The 20,139-nt window shown below is 42.0% G+C and overlaps 1 protein-coding gene across 4 annotated transcripts in view; it reads left to right on the top strand.

Moving 5' to 3' along the window:
- smyd3 (SET and MYND domain containing 3) overlaps nucleotides 1-20,139 on the top strand; it is a 796,202-nt gene that overhangs the window by 414,744 nt on the left and 361,319 nt on the right. Inside the window, exon 1 of one of the 4 annotated variants that reach the window (XM_043695429.1) lies at nucleotides 6,741-6,811. The exons of the other annotated variants lie outside the window; for them this stretch is intronic. The gene's annotated coding sequence lies outside the window, so the exon portion shown is untranslated. Of the gene's footprint in view, nucleotides 1-6,740; nucleotides 6,812-20,139 lie in introns of those variants that run through there. 4 annotated transcript variants of the gene reach the window in all.

The raw sequence follows: 20,139 nt of genomic DNA, 5'->3' as shown, positions 1-20,139 counted from the left end.
TCGGTGTGGACTTGTTGGGCCGAAGGGCCTGTTTCCACACTGTAAGTAATCAAATCAAATCAAATCAAATCAAACTTCAGTCTCACCAATAATTAGTTGAAGGAAATCTCTGAGAATCCAGAGGTTGCGCCTTCAGTTGTTTCAGACCTCTGGTCTGGATTTCCCTCCGTGTATCTCTCGAATTTAAACTTTCGCCATTTATATACTTCTTAATGGCTGCCTTTTTGTCTACGTTTTTGATCTCCTGACCTAATATCTCCTTATGTGTCATGCTTGGTGTCATATTTTGTTTTTTAATGTATCTATGATGCTCCTTTGGATTTCCATGTTAAAAGTGCTGTTTTCTTTTATTATACACTCATGGGATGTGGCTGCCATTGGCTGGGCCAGCATTTATTGCCTGTACCTAGTTGCCCTTGAGAAGGTGATGGTGAGCTGCTTTCTTGAACCATTGCAGACATGTGCTGTACATTTGCCCACAATGTTGTGAAAGAGACAGTATTAGGATTTTGACCCAGTGTCACTGCAAATGGCAGTACCTTTCCAAGTCAGTATGATGAGTGCCTTGGAGAGGAACTTGCATGTGGTGGTCTTCCCAAGTACCTGCTTTCCTTGTCCTTCTTGATGGAATTGGTCATGGGTTTCGAAGGTGCTGTCAAGGGTCTTTTGTGAATTTCTGCAATGCATCTTGGAGATAGTACACACTGCTGCTACTGAGCATCAGTGTTGGAGAGAGTAGATGCTGTGGATGTGGTGGCAATCAAGCAGGCTGCTTTATCTTGGTTGTTGTCAAGCTTCTTGGGTGTTGTTAGATCTGCAGCAATCCAGGCAAGTGGGAGTATTCCATCCTACTCCTGACTTGTGTTTTGAAGATGGTGCTCAGGCTTTGGGGAGTCAGGAGGTGAGTTACTCGCCATAGTATTCCTGGCTTCTAACCTACTCTTGTAGCCACTGTCTTTATGTGCTGAGTCCAGTTGAGTTTATAAATATAGTTTATTTTGAGTTCTGTTTTGGACTGACTGAAAGGGCGATGGGACCACATTCACTGCTGACTTTCAAAGGGAAAAAGTTACAATGGTATTGGGAAGTAACTTAATCGAATGGCCTTTTCAAAGAGATGGCACAGACTTGATGGGCTGAATTATCTCCGCCTGTCATACAACATTTGATTCTATGAATTCAGTGCCTGCTGTTCCAAAGCGATTCTTTTCGTGTATGAAGTCCAGCGTTGACCAGAGCTGATGTCTCCCTGATGTACTCACAATAACCCAAGCAGAAGACTTAATTATTGACTGCCGGATAATAAAAGCACCTTCTGAATTTTGGCAAAGTTTTACAGACTAATTATCTGCTTCTTTGCAACTCCTAGGGATACTGTAAGTGCAGGCAGACAACGAAGAGGCCAACTAATGAGAGAGTGGAGAATCAAACGTCAATCCGATAAAAATTCTTTGCAGACCGTTGACACTAATTTACAGTGCGATTGTGGGAACCAGGTCAGAGTTAATGTGCCTGTTGCCACCATTGCAGTGACTGAAGATTGTACTGAAGGAGTTTAAGGCTGAGGCATATTCACTCAGCAGGTTGAGGAACTGATTGTGGGGGAGGTGGGTTTGTGTCTAATTAACAAGCAGTTTGAAGATTTGGGATTTATTCTTGGGCAAAACGATTTAACTGTACTTGACAGTGAAATGGCAGAGTGTTGCCTAATTGAAGAGACACCGATCAGTGATGGATGGCTAGCTCTGTACATGCCAGATGTGAGAGGATTAATGTCACACAAAATTGTATTCAGTTTGACATTATACTCGGAACAAATCTGCAACCGTGTTTCACTTTGAAACACAATGAGGAGAAAATAGGCCTACACCACCCCACCCGCATACACGGGTCTGCTTATATTAAGACGCAGTGATAGAGCTCCGCTTTCTGAAAATATCTTTTATCTATTCGGTGCTGGGATACCTGTTTAAGAAACAAATTGGTACGTTGTCTGTTGCCACCCAGTTGTCTGTTAAAGTTTTTTAATGTATGAACTATTACAAAGTGGGTACAATACAGAAACAAATCATTTGGACTGAAGGTCTTTATGCTGGTCTTTATGTTCCACTCACACAAAGCAACAATGATATTCATATTCACAGCAAACAAGTAACGTTCAACTTGGGCAATCAGCTTAGGTGACTGTGATTACCAGATATTGTTTCCTCTCCAGAGAAACAGCTTCTCCTCATTCACTTTTTCAAACCTTAAATATGCTCTCCCGGAGAGTTTTAAAGAGGCCAAGTAACCTTTAATCAGCTATTGTCATCAGAATTTTGTTCCACAATATCGGGGGCTGGGAGAAAGTTTAAGGGCGGAACTCTGCTGTCCTTACCTGGTCTGGCTGACATGTGACTTCAGGCCCACACTGCCCTCAGTAAGGGCTGAGCAAGCTGCTTGGTTCAAGTGCAGTTACAGACAAATACAGTCCTTCCCAGTGATGCTCCTGTGAATGAATAGAGGAAGAACAAAATTCTCTAATGGATTGGGGAATGAGATGGAGAGGGAGGCAGAGACATTCTGGTTTGGAATGGCATCCATTGTGTGCATGAAGTGGAATGTTATTCCCAGGAAGGGTTTTGTTTCAAAAGTCCCAAACAATGGCTCTTTGAAACCATAACTTAGAAATAAGAACAAAGGAGCAGGAGTAGGCCATCGTCGAGCCTGCTCCGCCATTCAATAAGATCATGGCTGATCTTTTTGTGGACTCAGTTCCACTTAATCACTCACTCACCATAACCCTTCATTCCTTTACTGCTCAAAAATCTATCTTTGCCTTTAAAACATTCAGCGAGGTAGCTTCAACTACTTCACTGGGCAGGGAATAGCTCAGATTCACAACCCTTTGGGTGAAGAAGCTTCCTCTTCAACTCAGTCCTAAATCTGCTCCCCCTTTATTCTGAGGCTATGCCCCCCCCCGCTAGTTCTAGTTTCACCTGCCAGTGGGAACAACTTCCCTGCTTCTATCCTATCTATTCCCTTCATAATTTTATTTGTTTCTATTCAATCTCCCCTAATCTTTCTAAATTCCAATGAGTGTAGTCCCAAGTCTACTCAATCTCTCCTCATAAGGTAACCCTCTCAACTTTGGAATCAACCTAGTGAACTTCCTCTGCACCCTCTCCAGAGTGAGTACGTTCTTTCTCAAGTAAGGAGACCAAAACTGTACACAATACTCCAAGTGCGGCCTCACCAGCAACCTATACAGCTGTAGCATAACCTCCTTATTTTTAAACTCCATCCCTCTAGCAATGAAGGACAATATTCCATTTGCCTTCTTAATTACCTATTGGACCTGCAAACTGACATTTTGTGATTCATACGCAAGGATTTGTGGTCAAAGGGAATGATAGTCAAGGATTGGGGCCAATTGGTGGTCGGAGGATTCAAGTACCATCAAAACAATGGAAGTTATCCAGGATGCAGAGTTCTGGATAAGGGTCAATGAGTTCAGTGCTTCGGCTGTGGACCGTACAGGGGATTCTGGCTTAGGTCTGGGGTCTGGCATCTGTCAACAAGTTGATGGGTTCCTGAGGAAACATAAGGACAGACTTGGTAAAGAACCCAACCGTGTGTCTTTCGAAACCTGTTAGTACAACCTGTTCGCATGTCACTATGCCAACTATCTTGCACATGTTGTCGGAGATGAACAAGGGAAGTACCCTGTTTGGAACTCTAAGTAGCTGCCTTTGCCCCATCCTTTGTGGATGAAGTGATTGATTGTCTGCTCCATTTGGTGCCAAGTTAGCTCGGCACAGTCACAGAACATGGGACATTGATAAAATTTGTCAGACTAGCTGATAGTAGTTGTTAAATATTGCACCTGGCTTGTGTGGAGAACACTGGAAATAGTGCCTCCAGAGGCAGAAAAGGGGTTGGCAATTACACTCCAGTGGCACTTTGTGACTCCCTGATATTGGAGTGTGTAGCAATGTGCAGGAGCTGTGTGTGATTGTATTTTGAACCAAACTCAAGTAACTACCCCTTGCTCTGAAATTAAGGCTGTCAGCTTTTACAATTTCGATCTGGAGCAGTGCAGTCACATTCTGAGATGTGAACAAATCTAGTTCCTGGTCTATTTTCACCAATTTGCTTAGTGTCTTAAGATTACAGATAATTGTGAGAGAGTTATTTCTGCTGCTGAAACCAGTTTCTTTTACTGGTTTAGGTCAGGTCATCCTCATCTCCAGGATACATGATGTTCTTTCATCACAGCTAACTCCTTTCTGGGATTGTGCTGATGAACTAGATTATCCCCAAGCTCATTCTTCTTAAAGCGGGACCCCTAAATCTATGCAGAGTATTCCAAACCACATTGAGCTGGAATATCCTGAGGAAAAGCATACTTAATTGTTAGTTAAACTTGCACTGCTCTTCTTAGCAGCAATAATACAACCAGCATTGGTATAAACTTGTCTGATTCCCTTCTTTGATTTGGTTTGGCTCATGTCTGTTGTGGCTCATTTGCTATTCGCTCATATCACCTTTGCTTCTGAAATTCAGCCTTCAATTCGTGCTCCAGGCTTCATCACAGTAGTCCAAACTGGCACACACTGCTGTAGCACAGAGGAAAGGCTGCACTGTTCAAGGTGTCAGACTGAGGACCCATGGTGCAATTTTGTTGAAGAGTGGAGGAGTTATCCCCAGTCTCCCAGCCAATATTTATCCCACAGTCAATTTATCCCACAAAGAGACAGATTATTCAGTCGTGATCACATTAGCTACCGTGTTTCCAACACTGCATCAATTACAGCACTGTAACCATTGGTGGTAAAATGCTGTACATCATCGAGTGATTGTGAAGGGTGCTGTAGAAATTCAGGGCTTGCTTACTAGAAGGGAAGATAAGTGCATACTTTCATTTAAATTCAATCATGGGATGTGGGTGTCGCTGGCTAGACCGGCATTTATTGCCCATCACTAATTGCCCAGAGGACAGTTAAGAGTCAACCACGTTGCTGTGGGACTGGAATCACATGTAGACCAGTCCAGGTAAGGATGACAGTTTCCTTCCCTAAAGGGCATTAGTGATCGAGTCGGGGTTTTCCTGACAATCAACAATGGATTTGTGGTCATCATTAGAATCTTAATTCCAGATTTTAAATAAAATTTAAATTCCACCACCTACCATGGCAGAATTTGAACTTAGGTTCCCAGAATATTATCTGGGTCTCTGGATTAACACTGGGAAAGGGAGTGGGCAGGAAGATTTCTGAAGTTACAACAGGCCGTAGTTAATAATATAGCAGCACAACTGCCAAATCATGCGTGCCGCCATGTTATCAAAATGTGGGGAAGTCTTGAAACAAGATAGGGTGGTGAAGAAGGTATTTGGTACACTTACCTTCATTGGTCAGTGCATTGAGTATAGGAGTCAGGATGTCACGTTGGTGCTTTATAGGACACTGGTTAGGCCACTGCTTTTGGAATACTGCGTTCAACTCTGGTCTCCCTCCTATTGGAAGAATGTTTTGAAATTTGAAAAGGTTCAGGAAAGATTGACAAGGATGTTGCCAGGGTCTGACAGTTTGAGCTGTAGGGCAAGGCTGAATAGGCTGGGGCTGATTTCCCTGACATCAAAGGCCTTTATAAAATCATGAGGGGCATGGATAAGGTGAATAGTCAAGGTCTTTTTCCAAGGGTGGAGTCCAAAACTGGAGGGCATAAGTTTAATGTGAGAGGGGGAAGACTAAAAGGGACCTATTAGGAGCAACATTTTCACGCAGAAGGTGCAATGTGTGTGGAATGAGTTGCCAGAGGAGTTAGTGGAGGCTGGTACAATTAGAACATTTAAAAGACATCTGAATGCGTATATGAATAGGAAGGGTTTAGACCGATATGCTCTAAATGCTGGCAAATGGGACTAGATTAATTTAGGATATTTGGTTGGCATGGACACGTTAGAGCAAAGGGTCTGTTTCCATGCTGTACATCTCTATGACTCTATGACAGGAAAGTTAAAAGTATTTGCTCAGTTTCTCCATTGTAAGCCTCCTGCCTGTCTGTCTGGATAGGCAGAGCGATATTAGTTCAGGGCCTCACATGCTTCACTGCATAACATGACATCCTTCAGACGCGCACTAGAAATTGTAGCCAAGACATGTGACTAAATCCTCATGATGAAAACCATGTCTTGAGAAATTTTACAACTATGTAAGATTTCGGCATCAATAACCAGTGATCCATGAAGCAGAGGGATCCATCCCAAAGCATACTGTGCAGTAATTATCAGCATGGAGGGAGTGGAGGTGGGGTGAGGGGGAGGTGAGCTAGGGGATAAAAATGAAAACAAGGGGGATTTATGAAAAGTCCTTGGAGATTTTAGCATTTTGTCAATCATTTATAGTGAAACAATGTAAAATGTATAGTGAAACAGAAATTGCAGATTTCTGCCCTTAAATGGTGTTGCAGAGGATTACAGTGGATCTTGCGTTAAAGTCACAAGTAAAGCCTCTAGAAAATTGTGACTGTGCTTAATTGCATTTCAGATATTGAGATGTGGAAATTTAATTAGGCACTTAATAGAAATATGACAAAGTGCTTTCTGGCATATTAAAATGTGTGAACACCAGGTTTATTCGTGTTAAAATTGTTATCTATGGTTTGAGTAGATGGAGCGTTTGATGTCCGTTCAGCAGAAGACTCTTAATAGGAACCCCCCCCCCCCCCCCCCCCGCCGGACAACAAAATGTTTTCATAATCTAGTCATTTCTTTCACAGTCGAATATGAAAGAGATGAAATGGAATCTCAGCAACTGTCCCATTTGAGGTAAGTTATTCTATAAACCTTTGACTATTGAAAAAGAGAAAATAAGATTGGGAGGAGATTTGTTAGAATCATTAAAAATTTTGAGGGCAGAAACTGTTTCCAATGGTGGAAAGGTCGAGAACTTGAGGATGTCAATTTAAGCTGATCGGCAGAGGTGACATGAGGGAAAGCTGTTTTATCCTGCAACAGGCTAGGGTCTGGAACACAGGTTCTAAGAGTGTGCTGGAGGCAGATATGGTTGTGGCTTTCGAAAGAGAGTCAGATCATTAGCTGAAGAGAAAACAAATTGCAGGGCTAAGAGGAAATACTCCAAGTACTTTTCTCATCTGCATTTATCCTTGAGTGTGTAGTTTCTGTTTCATGACTTTTTGAGTTGACACCTGTACTTGGTCCTCTTCAGTCAGTGTTCACACACGATACAGAGTAATTTCTGATCTGACACCAAGTTGTACCAGGTAATGGTGAGGAGATTGAAATTGTTGTCTTGTAGCCAGGATATCTATGTAGCTCATCCAATTATAGTTCTGATTAATTATAACCCCCCAGGATGTTGATGCCGGTGAATTCACTGATGGTAATGCCATTGAATGTCAAGATGGGATGGGCAGATTCTCTTTCGTTAGAGTTGTTGCATTCTGCACTTTTAAGTGTGTGTGTGTGTTTCCTGCTGCTTATCAGTCCAAGCCTGTATGTTGTCTATAGTCTTGCTGCACTACAGCAAGACTCAGTATCTAAGAAGTTAAAAATGGAACAGATCACTCAGCAGTCAACGGTAAACACCCTCACTTCTGACCTTAAAGCAGTTGAGCCTCAAACACCATGCTGGGGAACTCCTACAGTGATGATCTGAGACTCAGATGGTTAGCCTCCAAAACCAACAAACAACTTTCTTGGCGTTCAGTATGAACCCAATCAATAAAGAGTTCTGCCCTATCCAGTTTCCACTACCTTCAATTTGCTGGGTCTCTTCGATGACACACTTAGTCAAATTTAAAAATAGAATCCTTGCAGTTTGGAAGCAGGCCATTCAGCCCATCGAGTCCATACCTCCCCTCCGAAGAGCATCCCACCAAGACTGACACCCCTACGCTACCCCTGCAACCCTGCATTTCCCATGGCTAATCTACTTAACCCGCACATATTTGGACTGTGTTGGGAAGCTGGACCACCCGGAGGAAACCCACACAGACACGGGAAGAACATGCAAACTCCATGCAAAGAGGTACCAGATCGCTGGTGCTGTGAGGCAGCAGTGCTAATCACTGAGCCACTGTGTCATCTGAGGCCTGTTATCTTGATGTCACGGGCAGTCTCTGTCAGTTCATTTCTGGAATTCAGCTTTATTTGTCCAGATTTGGACTGAGACTAAGTGTCGCCTGGAGCTGAGTAGAACCCAAAGCTGCCTGTGAGATATGGAAAGCAGATTTTACAGGTTAACCACCATCTTCCGCACTGGATCCTGAACCAAGCCCCCAAAAAAAGTAAATTCAGTTCTTCAAATATTCTGGTCTACGTGGAAGTGGGTACATTTACTGCACAGACTTGACTGCTGGGGCATCGTTGAAATTATCCTGTATCTGTAATGGTTAAGTTTAGTTGCATTGACGAAGATGTAGAAAAATCATGAGCTGAGGGAACGGAACCCCATTTTTCACTCAGGCACTTGATAACCTTTAGGGTTCAACATAGGCTTCAACAACATGGGAGCACAAATACTGTCCTCAACTTAATTACCCCCTTCTAACTCCCCATCCACCCTCCCCCATGCAAAACCCCCCAGTGTCTTGTTTGCATCGGTTTTATGTCAGTGCAGCTGTCTAGTTTTTTTTGCCATTAACACCTATTCTTCAAACATATATTTCCTCTCTGCTGACATTTGCACACTTCTTTTGCCTTATGCTCTGAGCATCTTTATCATGTATTCTGCCTTCTCCTTCACACTTGTATACAGGATAAAGTTCATCACTTTTCCAGCCCCCTTCATTTCCAGAGAAGAGTCACATCAGAAATGAAATGCTGTCACCGTTTCTGTCTCCATAGATGCTGTCAGACTTGCTGTGTTTCTCCAGCATTTTATTATCTGCTGCAGAAAAATCAGTATGCTTGCAAAGAACGTGATTTCCTCCTACTTTCCCATCCCTCTCTCTTCCCCCAAGACAAGCCGAAAACTGAATTTAGGTTTAGTTTCACAGGCATGGATACAAATTAACTGTTAAATATCATGTCTAGAGGAAAAATTTCATATTATTGCTGCAGCAATAAAGATTGTTGATTGGTATCTGAAATGAGATTGTGAATAATGAATTTTCTACTGCGGGTGAGTGGGAAAAGATTGATGTATTTAAATATAATGCTTTTCATGACCTTGGGTCAGTCCATAGCCCTAGTGGGAGCTCAATGAGCCCATATTCCTCTGTTGCTTTCTCCATGGCAATGCCTTAGCTATTCCGAGTAACTTGCCAATTAATTAGCACTCTTTTCTCCTATAGTATAAATGGTTATGACCGTTTGAAATTTGGCATTCTTGTGTTTGTCCTGATGAGTACGAGATATTTGCATTTCCAAAGAGGTCACTCTTAAGCACCCTTGCACAAAGAACAAGTTGAAGAAGGGAAAAACTCTCTTACGCCTTTGTGAGGTGGGGAGGGCGGTTGGGGGGTGGTGGAGATGGGAGAAGAGAAAACTTAGCAAATCATAACCTGAAATATTTGTATTTGGTAAATTGAAAGCAGCAGCCCCTTCAACAAGTTGTCAAGTTGAAACTAGTCTCTACAACTGCGCTAACCTTTTCATTAATATGTTTCCATTAAATTTGGTCATCTCTGACTATGTCGGTGCCGGAAATGAAAACTCATTTCAGTTTACAAGGTTGCCTTGATATCCTGCACTGCAGGAAGGGTTTGAGACAAAAGAGCAAGGAAAGTGTTGCATTTGACAATGTTGCATTCTGTACATAGTGGATATGATTTATCAAGTTTCATCAAGTCAAGTTTGTGGTATAAATATGTAAAGTCTCCACTTTAATTGAACTAATGAATGTAGAGATTGACTCCAGAGTTTTCTCTACATGTAAGAATGTGTAATGAGCTGTTTTTATTGATAGTTACCCTGAAGCCTTTAAGTTTAATTAAAGATCTGTGGCATTTCCACAATTCCGGTGCTAACTCAGGTTTGTCTTAAGAAGCACAAAAGTAAAGACAGATGGAGAAGTGATTTGTTTGTGTTTGTTGGCCTCCTCAATTGGATTGAGTGATGAATGTGGTCTGAGCTACTGCATTGTTAATTTGTTCATACATTTCTCTCATTGTTAGGTGCATGCTTCCCTCCTTTTGAGCAGGGTATTCATGGTCTTTGGATCAGTGGTGCTGGAAGAGCACAGCAATTCAGGCAGCATCCGAGGACAGGCAAAATCGACGTTTCGGGCAAAAGCCCTTCATCAGGAATAAATTTTATTCCTGATGAAGGGCTTTTGCCCGAAACGTCGATTTTGCCTGTCCTCGGATGCTGCCTGAATTGCTGTGCTCTTCCAGCACCACTGATCCAGAATCTGGTTTCCAGCATCTGCAGTCATTGTTTTTACCTTATTCATGGTCTTTGGCAGTTGGAGCATTTAGATCTGTTTAAGGCACTGTTAGATGCTTCAAAGGACAGATACGTTGGTTGCCATTTTGGACAGGATGGACAAGAATGAACAATAGACGGGAACCTGTCTTGTATACAAGGATAATTTATTCATCTCTACTGCAATTTCCTTTCAGGCTTAATTTCTACTGATATGCAGCTAGAACTGTATTTCTTTCATGGAATGGGAGCATTGCTGGCAAGGCCCATTGCAAATTGCCCTTGAGCTGAGTGACTTGCTGAGCCATTTTCAGAAGGTAGTTAGCAGTCAATCACTTTGCTGTTGATCTGGAATCACAATGAAAGCAGCCCGGATAAGGACAATATATTTCCCTCCCTAAAGGCATGAACAAATGAGATGGGTTTTTTGAAGTCGATTGTTTCATTGTCACCATTTTGCTGGGCTATCTTTTAGTTCCAGATTTTGATAATTGACTTCACAATCCACCAGTTGCCATGGTGATACTTGAACCCTTGTTCCCAGAACATCAGCTTAGGCCTTTGGATTGCTAGTCCATGGCACTGCTTCAAATTGATGTGGATAAGGTTATTAGAACCATATTTGAATGGGAGTAGAACTTGAGAAGACCGATTCAGACTAGAGAAGATATTTTTACGGCACGTGTTAGATATCCTTATTTTGTCACACCTCACTGGGGTAGCTGTTCAGCTCCTTAGGAGCCAATCACTCAGTTGTTGGCAGGCAGAAAGCCTTTGTCATTGACAACTGGTCACAATCCCATAGACCAGTCAGCGACTTGTTGCTGACTGAATCTCCCATTGTACACATTCTCTGGCTCCTGTTTGTTTACAGTAACTTGCGATCAATGTTTGGACAAGCCACAGAGTAAGCAGCACTTACAGTAAGTGCTGGTAACTTCCTTTAAAAAGTACATCATCTCCTTCCACAATGCTTAGTTTTTAAAACAGTCCTTTTCCCATTTCAATCCACAATCAAAAGTACCAAAAAATAAAAAAAAAGTCTTTACAATTTAGACTGAATGACCAGCACCTTCGTTAATTAACCACCCAGAATATTGAATACAAGAAGCTTGTTTAATGGATGTTGCGATGGGATAACAATAAAACCTTTTGGAACAGATGTGTTGAGATGGGCTGAATAGCCCTCCTCCTCTATCTTTTCTTATCTTCTGACTTCTCCCAATGCTGTCTACAGAAGTAGCCTTTGGCTGAGAATAGACTGCCAGGATAATGAATACCTTTCCTAGTAAATGATTTCCTGGGTGAACTGAGTGTATCGTACTGGATCCCAAAGAACTCTTCTGTCTGGTTATTAAGTGGTATTTTGCCTCATTGTACTCTGGCTGATGTGTTCCCCAGTGAAAAGTGTACACTAATGAAGCACCGAGTTACTGCAGAAAGCTGAGGGAACATTGACTTTCTCAAGAAGAGGGTTGCAAGCTGAGGTTGTCTGACAGCAATGTGAATAATGTGGCTAGAACACAATTGGGGAATCATACTGGTGAACCGGTACCTTACTTTGCGAGGACCACAGTGATTTCTTTCAGTCGCATGTAAGTAACCATGCCATCATTTCACAGTATTTAACCCACTGAGGTGTATGGCTGCTTACAGTCATGGGGATAATGTGGGCTTAGCCTGGCTATGATTGCATCATGGTACACTGCAGGAATAACTCCTGTGCAGTTAGCTTTATCGCAATCAGTGTGCAAACTTTAATGGGAAATTGACCACAGTTAGTAGATTTTCCAAGCAAAATACTTTGGATGCTGGAAACCTGAAACAAAGTCAGAGAATACTAGAGAAACTCAGCAGGTCTGGCAGCATCTGTGGAGAGAAAGATAGTTAACCTTTGCAAGTCTGGTATGACTCTTCTTCAGAGCTCAGCAAGTGGATTAATTTCAATGTCAAAAAGTGTGGAACTGGAAAAGTCAGGTAGCATCCGAGGAGCAGGAGAGTTGACATTTTGGGCATGAGCCCTTCAACAGGAATTTGTCGATTTTCATTGGATTATTAATGTATTTGTTGTAATGATGTCATGTCTTTATGTGTTTATATCCAAGTAACTTTTTTCTCAACTAAAGAAGGTTAGCTCCCATCCTTCAAAGGCATTTAGAAGAATACAGTAGGTGAGTGCTATTGTGTCTGTGTAAATGGATTATTTGTCTAAAGAATGAATAATCCTGAAAAGATGACTTTGAGAGCCACCAATGGCAGGAGCATGACATCAAGAGAGGGACTCATGTGGAGTATAGACTGTGATTCAATTTGCATTCAGGTTTGCCTCAAATAAATCTGATGATTGGAAGATGCTGTCACTAAAATGACCACGGCTAAGCTGGCAGACTGTCATAGAAGTTAGATAGTGTTATTTCAGGAGGGAGACCTGTCTTCCTTAGTCAATTTGTGACTCTCGTCCCATAATGACCTGTCTTCTGAAATGGCCTAGCACAACATTGTTGTATCAAACATTCATAAAGAAGGTAAGTGTCACTTATCTCAGGGCAGTTAGAGATGCCAGCATTCTTGTCAGCAATACTATGTCTTGGGAATGAAACGAAAAGACATTCAGAATTTATGGGGGATGGGATTAGCTTAAGATTTCCCTTCGTGATTTTGAACAGCTTAAAAGGGTCAAAATATTAAGATCCATCGAGACAAATTAAAGAACAGATATCAGGTGTAACTTTTCACCACAGAATAATAGAATTAAAGAAATACTATCTGTTGACAAATGTTGAATTAGATTGTATACATTAGATCTAATTCTGGAGAGAAGAGGTTGAGGGGCATGTTGACCAAAATGGGTTGAAGAGTTTTCTGAGTGTAAAATTTGTAATGTTGTAACCCAGTCCCAGTGAGAGTTCAGTTTCTCAGGTAATTGTGTAATAAGTAATGCCATGAAACTAGAGGAGGTAAAAGGCTCTGTAATTTCACCACATTCAACATCACTCACAATTTCTTATAACATGAGGTTCCTGAAATACATGTGGCTTCACATTTCTGATTGTCGACCACCTGGTCGTTGAGTTTGGTGATGGAAATGTGTTGCTGGAAAAGCGCAGCAGGTCAGGCAGCATCTAGGGAACAGGAGAATCGACGTTTCGGGCATTAGCCCTTGAAGAAGGGCTAATGCCCGAAACGTCGATTCTCCTGTTCCCTAGATGCTGCCTGACCTGCTGCGCTTTTCCAGCAACACATTTCCATCTCTGATCTCCAGCATCTGCAGACCTCACTTTCTCCGTTGAGTTTGGTGGACTTGTTTGTAATAACTACGTCAGAGGCAGTGACTGCGAACAATTACCTGAATAAAAATCAATTTTACATCCAAGAGGGATCTTGACTCTTGAGAATAGAAATATAATAGCCTCCTCATTTGAGTTAGTTTGGGTTCATCTGTCTGTGGAGTGAGGAGCCAAAATCTCAGCTCTGCAGATATGTTCCTATATAAATCCTGCTCAGTCAGTAACATGCTGATTTTGTACTGAAATTCTCTCTTTCAGAAAGGCATTACTTTTGGCCCAAATTTAGCAAAAGAAATTCTCAAAAGCTCTTAGCTAATCCGTTTGTCCATTGAACACATATTCCAGACTACAGTTTATTTCTCGATTGTTTCTAGACTGATGTGGATTGTTTCTGGATTCTCAGAATAACTCTGTGAATAATGCATCATGATTGTAACAAGGTCAACCATAGAGTATAAATCCCCTGATTGGTGCTGTTAATGTGGTCCAATCAGGGAACCCTGGCTGACAGATATAAACAGGAATGTCAGAGGTCTGTTCACTCTGAGAGTGTGAAGGACTCTCCGTTTATAAATAAAGGGGGACATAGTGACAGGATACCACCCTCTATCGAGTAAATTCAAATGTTATTTGCTTGGTATTAAACTATCTTGTGATGCTGTTATGAAGGTTCTTCTGAATTGACATGAGGTTTCATGGAGATCCTTTCTGATATCTGTTAATGACAACATACAGACCAAGAGCGGGAATAGCCCATTTGGACCCTCAAGTCTGTTCCACCATTCAATATGTTTGAGGCAGATCTGGTTGTCCCATATACCACATGATATTATTCCCCTTTCCATATACCCATTATACCTTTGATTCCCTTCTTTGTCGAGAATCTAACTCAACCATAAAAATATTTAATGGCCTTCTTTCAACTGTACTCTGGGAAAGAGAATTCCAATCCACTGAGTGAAAGCAATTCTCTGAATCTGTATTTCAAATAGAAACTCCTTTTCAGTGAGTTTCCTAGTTTTGGTCTCTCCACAAAGGGAAATATCCTTCCAGCATCTATCCTGTCAAGATCTGATATTTCAGTATGGTCAACTCTCATTCCTCTAAACTCCAGCTGATATTGCCCAAACCTGTCCAGTCTTCATAAGATAACCCCCCCCGCCCCACATCACAGGCATCGGTTGAGTGAACCTTGTCCAAATTGCTTTCAGTGGGATTACATCCTTTCTTCATAAGGAGAGTGAAATGTCTCTAAATATTCCAGATTCAGAACAGTCAGTGTAGACTCGATGGGCCAAATGACTTGCATCCATAGTGTAGCGATTTGGTGTGATCTCATCAAGGTTGTACAACTGCAAGGTTAATGTTGGCTGCTTCATACATAATTTCTGAAGCCAAACACAAGCCTTTAGACCCCAAAAGATTGGAGCAAACTTGCCTCTTGGACATAGTACTTCAGACAGTGACAGAACACTACTCATCCTTTCTCCTGATTTGTAACGTTATCTGACCAGTCCTGAGTTAACTGCTATCACTGCAAACCACGGTAGCAGTGCTTTGAACAATAGGAGCAGGCAGAGACCATTCAGCATCTTGAGGCTGTTCCACTATTCCCAACCATTAACCTGGTTTGACCCCATTTTAATGCCTTAGACTTTGTGGAAGGCCTTGTGGAACTGCTGGTAGCTTCAGTTGCTGACTAATATGGGGGTGGAGGCAGGGGAGAGAGGGGAAGCAGGAGTTTGTATGAATAAATTCTTTGAGATTTTAAATCCCTGAGGAACATATTCGTCACACTGTGAAAGTAAGGAGAAAGTGAAGACTGCGGATGCTGGAGATCAGAGATCAGAGTCGAAGAGTGTGGTGCTGGAAAAGCAGCATCCGAGGAGCAGGAGAATCGACGTTTTGGGCATAAGCCCTTCACTAGGAATGAGGCTCCTGAAAGTAAGGCTTCATTTTAAAAATTGCCTTTCATTTTAAAAATTTCCCAGAAATCCATCCAGCAAGAAAGGTTCAATAATGACTTTAATCGTAATTCTGAGTGCTGGTTTAAATTTTATCTTGGTGCATTGATTTCTTTCACTGATTTTGGCCCCTCTGAGATTTGAGGGATATGGGGTGTGGGTGGGAAAATAGAGTTGAAGCCCAATCATATTGAATGGCAGAGCACAGGCTTAATGTGCTGTATAATCCACTCCTGCTCCTAATTAGAGTAATAGAGTCGTACAGTACAGAATCAGACCCTTTGATCCAACTCATCCATGCCAACCAAGTATTTGAAATTAGTCCTATCACGTTTGCCAGCATTGGCCTATATCCCTCTAAACCTTCCCTATTCATAGACCCATCCAGATGACTTTTCAATGTTGTAATTGTACCAGCCTCCACCACTTCCTCTGACAGCTCATTCCATACACACAGTACCCTGTATGTGAAAAAGCTGTCTCTATGGTCCCTTTTAAATCTTTCCACTCTCGCCTTAACCCTATGCTCTCTAGTTTTGGACTTCCCTACCCTGGGGAAACGACCTTGACTATTCACCCTACCCATGCCCCTCACGACTTTATAAACTTCTCTAAGGTCACCCCTCAGCCTCCAACACTCCAGGGAAAATAGTTCCAGCCTCCCCAGCTCAAACCCTCCAACCCCGGCAACATCCTTGTAAATCTTTTCTGCACCCTTTCAAGTTTCACACATCTTTCCTATAGCTGGGACACCAGAATTGAATGCTGTATTCCAAAAGTGGCCAAACCAATGACCTGTACAGCTGCAATATGACCTCCCAACTCCTATACTCAATGCACTGACCAATAAAGGCAAGCATACCAAGCACCTTTTTCACCTTCCTGTCTACCTGTGACTCCGCTGCTGTCACCTCTGAACCAGAAGGCTGTGCTTTCAAACCCTGCTCCACAATGTGAGCATGTTATTGAGGTTTTCACTTCTTTTCAGCAGTTGCGAGTTCCACACCTCAGGTGAGATTTGAAAACTGTTTGATCCCATGGATTAGGTGAACATTGAAAAAGCCAGCTGTGCCATATGTAATGAGAGAGTGGGAATTCTCTTGTTGTCCTGGCCAATGTGGCCTAAAGTACATATCCACCAATGCAATCTATTTAAATGTGAAACACTTTGAAATGTTACGAAGATGACAAGTTCCTTGCGAGGCAGTGAGTTTTTTCAGGTCTCTCTTTGCACTTTTTCCCTCTTTTAATAATATGTCTTGAAACCATTATTCTGTGAAACTTAAAAGTCTGGCCCAATTAACTCCTAGATGCTGTCCTTTGACTGCTGAATTCATGATGAGGTTTGTACTCGAAGAACTGTAAAATCAAATCCCAAAGCAATTTGTTTCTACACCATTTCACAGCATAACCAGGCTAGCACTTCTCACTCTATTGAGAATACGCAGTTAATGTGAGAACATTTCAGCCTTTTGCAGCTTAATCCCTCTTTGAAGGGCATTTATCATTTAACAGGTCCAAGCTGAGAGGCAGAATGAAACTGAGCTGGTATGCTTCGAGAAATTTCCAATGCTTTATGTATTCTCCTCGGCTTCCTGCAGTTTACTTAGGATTTTTGATGCAATATCTTGACTCCGATGGAAGGGTAAAATTGTTAATGCGTTTGGCCAAGTCACAGTGCTGGAAATGGTTTTTCTGCAACAGGGTAATTATAAACCCATTTCAGAATAGAACTGATCCTTCACATGCAGTATAAAATCTCCAGAGAGAGTAAAGTGTTGATGTGAGATTCTGTTCTCTGGAAATGTAATGATTGAGCATATCTCTGCACAGCAATGGGGAAGATTATTTTTATATACCAACCAAAGCAAACAACCAGGTGTATTCCAGCCAGTTGTTTCCATTATGTTGCTTTGGTTCGAACATTCTATTTCAAACAGTTACTTTTGTTAGTATGTGTACGTGGATCTGTGGCTGTTTTGCATACAAAGCCTAGGGTACTGTTGCTGTAAATAATACAGTGGCTGTGAAAAACACAGCATAAAGTGAATGCTGTAATCACCTGGTCAAGTCTGTTCATTCTTTTCTTTGTGCTGAAATCCAGAAGGTCATGTCGGGGAAACAATTGGAAATATGAAGAGGTCAGAGGGCTAAAGTCAGGTCTCAGAGAGTGCAATGTTTTAGGGTGTCAACAGGATCATAGAATCCCTACAGTGTGGAAACAGGCCATTTTGCCCATCATGTCCAGACAAATCTGCTGAAGACCATCCCACCCAGACCCACTCCATTCCCTGTAAACCTGCATTTCCCATGGCCAATCCTCTAACCTGCACATCATTTGGACTATGGGAAGAAACCGGAGCACCCAGAGGAAACCCACGCAGACACAAGGAGAATGTGCAAACTCCACACAGACAATCACCCGAGAGTGGAATCAAACCAGGGTCTCTGGCACTATGAGGTAGCATTACTAACTACCGAGCCACCGTATTGCCCCAAGGAGGTGAAGCTTTTATACTGGGAAGTCTTGAGTCAGAGAAACCAGAGAAGGACAAGCAACATGAAGGTTTGGTAGGGCAAATGGAGTCAGAAATTGCAGGCTGATTCCATTTAAAGAGGCCAATCGAATAATTTTGGTCTTAAGTGTATTTACAAAGCCTGCTGCTGTCATGGCTTACTGGGTTAATTCACTTATAAACGATCAACCATATTGCTAACTCCAAGCTCAGTCCTTAACCAGCACTTCAAACAGTTCCAGGTGTCCATTATGCCAGGGCATTTCAGGCACCGTGGTGTGTGCAGCTCAGGTTATGGTTTCCAAACCTCCGAACCAACTCTCTGACACATACTTACAATTTTGTTTCTGTATTCTTGTGTGGGATGTGGGTGTTGCTGGCCACTGGCATTTATGCCATAGCTGCCCTTGAACTGAGTGGCTTGCTAAGCCAGTTTAGAGAGCCGAAAGGAGTCAATCACATTGTGGGGGTCAGTGTAGGCCAGATTGGGAAGGAGGCATATTTCCTTCCCTTAAGGACATTTGTGTATCAGTTGAGTTTTTACAACATTTGACAAAGACTAGTCTTGCCTTTAAATTTGGGCTTTTATTGAATTGGAATTTCACTGTCTGCCATATCTACAAGTCATTAGCCTGGGCCCTGGATTTATTAGTCATTACCACAATGGCACTGCATTCCTTCATCTGAGGTTAGCCATGTGATAACTAACCAAAAACAATCTTTTTGCAAAGCCTGCTCAGAAGCAGGAGGAGCTTAGCATTTGGTAACATCATTCAGGCAGAAGCTGGCTTTCCAGCCAAGGGTTATCTATGTTGCTTGTGCTTAGGATGTCAGCCACGCTGTTCCAGGAAGGTGTTGAATGAAAACCAAAGAAGGGAAAAGGCTTACATTTGTGTAGCATCTTTCATAACTACGGGATGGCCCAAAGCACTTTTAAAGCTAATGATTCACTCTTGTAATTTAAGCAACACAGTAAGGAATTCATGCACAGCAAGCCTGCACAATCAGCAATGTAATAATGACTGTTTTTATTTTGCTGTTCAGGGACACTTGGGAGAATGTTCCTGTCCTTAAAGGTAACAACAGTTTTTTGAAACCTCTACCTGTGATACTGTCTGGAGTGGAGTCCCCAGGGTGCTGATCTGACAGACTTTGAGTTACACTGGAAAAGGTCAGCCATACATTGGCTACCCCTTGTTTCTTTCTGTTGTCATGTCAAGACCACAGATGGGAAGCACATCAAAAAAACTGATTGTCTCCCCCTTCCAAAATCAGGTTAATGTAGCAGCAGGGAGGGTTGATTGTCATAGTACTTGATAAAGAAAATTCACCTAGAAATGATTCCTCCTTCACTTCTGCAAACACTACCTCATTCTTGGTAAATCTCTGTAAGTAGTGAGAGTGCTGTGAGACCACCTCATCTGGTAACATCATTATAGTGAGTATTGGGCAGGGAGCACAGTGGAATAAAAGCCTCCAATTGACAGCTGCAGCTATTGACTTCAGATTTCTAAATAGCAACATGTGCATTCAATAACGTAACATTATAATTACATGTAAATTCAGCTTGGTAATTTGTTGTAAAAGCAAATGTTTCTTGTCTTAACGATAGCGTTGAAAAGTTCATAACAATTCAGTAATTTCTGCGAAATAAAATTGTCCTGTAACAATTCAAAGCAGCCACCAACAGGCATATGTTGTTTTTCATCTGTGCATGAAATTATATTAAATGTGTAAATACAGGAAATAATAGTTGAATACTAGATAAATGCTCTTGTTGAATATTTAACACCTCTCCTGTCCAGTCTCCTGTTTTCAATCATAGAGTCATAGAGATGGCATGGAAACAGACCCTTCGGTCCAACCCATCCATGCCGACCAGATATCCCAACCCAATCTAGTCCCACCTGCCAGCACCTGGCCCATATCCCTCCAAACCCTTCCTATTCATATACCCATCCAAATGCCTCTTAAATGTTGCAATTGTACCAGCCTCCACC

This window comes from Chiloscyllium plagiosum, chromosome 9 (assembly GCF_004010195.1).
Source record: "Chiloscyllium plagiosum isolate BGI_BamShark_2017 chromosome 9, ASM401019v2, whole genome shotgun sequence".
NCBI lineage: Eukaryota > Metazoa > Chordata > Chondrichthyes > Orectolobiformes > Hemiscylliidae > Chiloscyllium > Chiloscyllium plagiosum.
Note: the sequence above shows the minus strand (reverse complement) of the source record. Positions and strands in the feature narration are given on the sequence as shown.